General features: G+C 48.8%; 1 pseudogene; it reads right to left on the reverse strand.

Moving 5' to 3' along the window:
- Positions 1 to 3656: 3656 nt before the first annotated feature.
- Positions 3657 to 4252, reverse strand: LOC141927777 (olfactory receptor 14J1-like; annotated as a pseudogene).
- Positions 4253 to 4721: the final 469 nt, after the last annotated feature.

The raw sequence follows: 4721 nt of genomic DNA on the forward strand, positions 1-4721 counted from the left end.
GACCATGAGCCCCATGATCGGGGTAAGACGTGCAGGCTGGCACGAAATGGGCGGACTCTTTGGAAAGGTTGAGGGGACTGGGACAATAAAAGGACTGCGTACTCCTCCCTCGGTGTGCACCCTTTTTCGACGCTGGTTACTTGGAGCTGGGACCTCGTCGGAGCTTGGAGCTTGGAGCATCATCATCTGCACCGAGCCCGAGCCAACGGAGCATCGCTGGATCCCTGGTGGTGGTGGTGGTAATTAGCTGCATCTCTACCGTTTTCTTGCTTAGGGATTCTGACTTTCCCCTTCTTTTCCTCTCTGTCCTATCGCTGTTACTATTTGTTACGGCAAATAAAGTTCACAAGGCTATACAGCATCTCACCTCGTTTGTGTCTTAATCTCGCTCTTGGGATCGTTTAAGAACCCTCCCCGACATTGGATCGGGACAGCCTGAGATCTTTCTTTCTTCTCCTTTTCTTGACTAGCAAGGTCTCATGTCCATGACGCCTGTGTCCCCACTTGTGTGCCTCTGCCTGGGTGCTGCTGCGGAGGTTCCCCGGGTCATGGATCACATCACTAATCAAATCTTTAGAGCTTGTGGGCTGAGGAATACAGCTTGTAAGTATCAGCCTTATGATACTGTACTTTTAATGATAGGCCTTGCAGCAGTTAGATGTTGGTTCTCTTGCCTTCTCTCTTCTCTTTCCTCTGTCTTCTTTCCTATTCACTTTGAACAGATCACAGTGGTTGAAGAAGTACTTGGAGTGTGTGAGCCATGGGGTGGTGAAAGAGATGACTTGTAACTCCCTGAGACAGCTGTTTTCAGCAACTGGTGCCCAGCAACTTCCTTGAGATTGACATCTTCAGGCCACAGATCATGAGCATGGACTGTGCCAGATACATCAGCTACGAGCTCCAACTGTAGCACAGACTACACACCATCCTCCTGCTGCATCCAAAGTCACCCATTCCGCTGGCTGAGAACACTCTGCATCACCCCTCCTGCCTTAAAAGATTGTCATGACAGATGGAACCCAAAGTTATCAACTAAATGAACTCATTACACATTTTGGAGGGATGGCCCATAGACAAAAGGAATGATATCTTTGTGAATACAACAAAAAAAATAGGAAAAAGGATGGTGATTAATTAGAAAGTTGTGGGAAACATGGAACCTGAGCATAATGTTAATGGTATGGAAAAAGGGGTGGATACTGTCCTGGTTTTGGCTGTGATAGAGCTAGTTTTTCTTCTTAGTAGCTAGAACAGTGTTGTGTTTTGTATTCAGTAGGGGATTTGGTATGAGAAGAATGTTGATAATAGACTGGTGTTTTCAGTTGTTTCTAAGAAATCAAGGACTTTCCAACTTCCCCTGTCCTGCATATGTGCAAGGGCACAAGAAGCTTGGAGCAAGCACAGCCAGAGCAATGGACCCAAACTGGCCAATGAAATACTCCATATCATATAACATCATGCTCAGTGTGTAGATGAGGGTTGACCAGGAAGCTGGATCTCTTACTCCTGGGATAGTAGTTTTGAGACCTTGTCTTCTCTGGGAATGCTGGCTGGGAACAGGCTGGGTACCAGTCACTGGGTGGTGAACAATTGCCTTGTGCATTTGTATTTTTGTTTGTATTTTCTACTTTTATTATTATTATTATTAGCTTATTTTATTTTAATTATTGAATTTTTTTTATCTCAGCCAAGGATCCTCCTTAACTTTGCCCCTCCAAATATCTCCCCCATTCCCTGGGACAGCTGAGGGTGAGTGAGAGGCTGCGTGGTGTTTGGCTGCTGGCTGGACAGAAACCACAAGAGTGGCCAGTGCTTGAAATGGCTGATGGGGGAGGCTGGTGGGGTGATAAATGCCCTGGGACTCTTTTTCAGTCTGTTCATGCCACCAAGGGTACAGACTGGCCTCCTCTTTCCTGCATCTGCATGTCTCTGCTCCCCTCCAGGAGACTGGGCTCTATACCACACATCCACTGGAGCATGGGTGTCTGCATGATCAACCTGCATGGTCGCACAGCTCAGCTGACATAGGTGTTGTCTTCTCCCGGGCACTTTCAGGCCAAGCCCACCCCAGCTCTTCCCATCTTCCCTGCCTGCTCCCCAGCTCAGCACCACAATGAAGCCCAGTCTGGGCTGCAGGGTGCTGCAGAGCTCTGGGCACTCACCCCACAGCCCCTGCTGTGAAATGTATAGCAGCTGCTGGGAGGCAGAGCAGGGTCTCAGCCTTCCCATCAGCCCCAGGGATGGAGCTTCACCATGGGATGAGGAAATGGAGGCTGGTGAAACTGCAGAACTTCTGGTCTTGGGTCCAGGTGGTCCTGGACCAAGGCACCACAGACTGAATGTTCACAGTCAGAGTCAGCCTCTGTCCCAAGGCCAGCACAAGAATCCTGTGCAGGTGACAGCACATCCTGCCCAAAGCGGGTGCCTGTAAGAAGAGGTTTTTCTTTTTCAGGGATTCCTCCTAACAAGCAGAAAAATGCTCCCTTGCTCTTTTCCAAAGCCATCCCTGCTCCCCAGAGAGCCCTTCCTGATGTGAACGTATCTGTGCTGTCCTGGCCAGCCGTTCCTGATCTCCTGGCATTGCAGATCCTTTGTTAGCCCACAGGTTCACCTTTTCCTCCAAGATGCTCTACCTTAGATGGTCACTCACTTAATGAAGCACCACACACTGTCCACCCAGACTCACACACTGTCCCTGGAGATCCCCTGAGCTCTCCTGGCAGCTCCTGATTCCTCTCCAGGATGGATTCTGACATGAGTCCCACTGCAGGTGGGACAGCTACAGGCAGAAAAATAAAACACCAGTTGCTGTCTGCATCGACATGTGCAACCAAGAAGGGAGGTCTTTGTCCAACCCTTCATCCCTAACAGATCCCCCTGGGACTCTGAGATTGTCTCTCTGATTCCATCAAGAACCTCAGAAGACCAAAAGTCTTTTTGAGGGAACAGCTCCACTGGTGTATTCCCAACCTAAGCACTGGAAGAGGCATCCAGGCTTCTGGCCCTGCTGATGTTGCTGGCACGGAGACCAGCTCTGACACCATGGTCCACATGGCCTGCTCCTGCCTGCAGCCACAGGGGTGCCACTGTGGACACAATGGGACTGTCAAAAGCTACAGAAGAGCTTGGGGGGTGACACAAATGCAAGGGCACAGCGGGACAGTGTGGAAGTGAGGAGAGCCCAGCACTGAAAAGGCCACGTCCTGCTGCTGTCCTTGGACGTGGCTCCAGGAAGCAGTATCCCCAGCCCACAGGCAGCAGAGAGGCAGTGCCTGCCGAGGCAGCGAGGGGCAGCCCTGAGGGGCACTGGGGCTGCTCCTCCATGGAGCAGCTGGGCCCTTGGCTCCTGAATCCCTTCTGCCTGCTGGGGCTGGGCCCCAGCTCCAGAGCAGATCTAGGAGATGGGAGTAGAGGCAAAGGATTATAGTCTGGCTTCTTTAGCTATGCAAAGAGCCTGATCCCTTATGTTACAACAGGTTTAACAGAAGGAAGAATAAGGTTTCAAACTTAAGAACAAGTTGTATGAATAATACAAAATTAATATTATCACAACTGTAACAAATAAATATAAACTAAACAAACCAAATGGAAGAACAAGAGATAGGCTGGGATTTTACTGAATTCCTGGGAGTTATACGAGGATGGTGGGCACCTTATTAACGCTGGAATAACATGTATACATATAGTTTCCTCAGGGCATCTTTGATCTCCTGGTTCCTCATGCTATAGATAAGAGGGTTCACTGCTGAAGGCACAACTGAGTACAGAAATAATCCAACCAGTTCCAGAGATGGGGAGGAAATGGAGGGGGGTTTCAGGTAGGCAAACATTCCAGTGCTGATAAAGACGGAGACCACAACCAGGTGATGGAGGCACGTGGAAAAGGCTTTGTGCTGTCCCTGCTCAGAGGGGATCCTCAGCACGGCCCTGAAGATCTGCACATAGGACAGCACAATGAAAAAAAAACCAAAAAAACCTGCCAAAGAAAAGGAGGCGTTAACCATGAGAAATCCAGCTTCCCTGAGGTAGGAGTTGAGCAGGAGAGCTTGAGGATCTGGGGGATTTCACAGAAAAACTGGTCCAGGGAATTGCCATGACAGAGTGGTAGTGAAAATGTGTTGGCTGTGTGCAGGAGAGTCCAGAAAATCCCACTGCACCAGGCAATTTCTGCCATGTGGACACAAGCTCTGCTGCTCAGGAGGGTTCCGTAGTGCAGGGGTTTGCAGATAGCAACATAGCAGTCATAGGCCATGACATTGAGAAGAAAGTATTCTGCTGAGATCAAGAAAAGGAAAAAAAGACCTGGGCAACACATCCCAAGTAGGAAATGTGATAGACAGTAAACTGTTTGTTCATCAAATTCCATTAAAAATACTGGGAACTCGTGACATGTTATTCCATAAACTATGTAGGCCTAAGCTTCATCTTAACTATTACACTGTGTAACGACTAACTGACTACAAGTGCTTATCTAAGTTGAAATGCTGAAGCAAGGACTCCTACTATACAAAAGACTGAAAAGAGGGAGAAAGGGAAGAAGGACAAAGGGGAGAAAAACAAAAGGGAGAAGAAGAAGAAAAAAGGGGGTAGTGTCTATACTCTGTAAGATATAAACAAAAGCTTTGTGAGCCACTCTCAGGAAAGCAGGAAATACAAGGAGTTGGTGACGCGAGGAAGACCCGGATGGAGCGACCCCCTAGCTGCAAAGTGCGCAGACGCAG

Source organism: Strix aluco, chromosome 10 (genome assembly GCF_031877795.1).
Source record: "Strix aluco isolate bStrAlu1 chromosome 10, bStrAlu1.hap1, whole genome shotgun sequence".
Classification (NCBI taxonomy): Eukaryota; Metazoa; Chordata; class Aves; order Strigiformes; family Strigidae; genus Strix; species Strix aluco.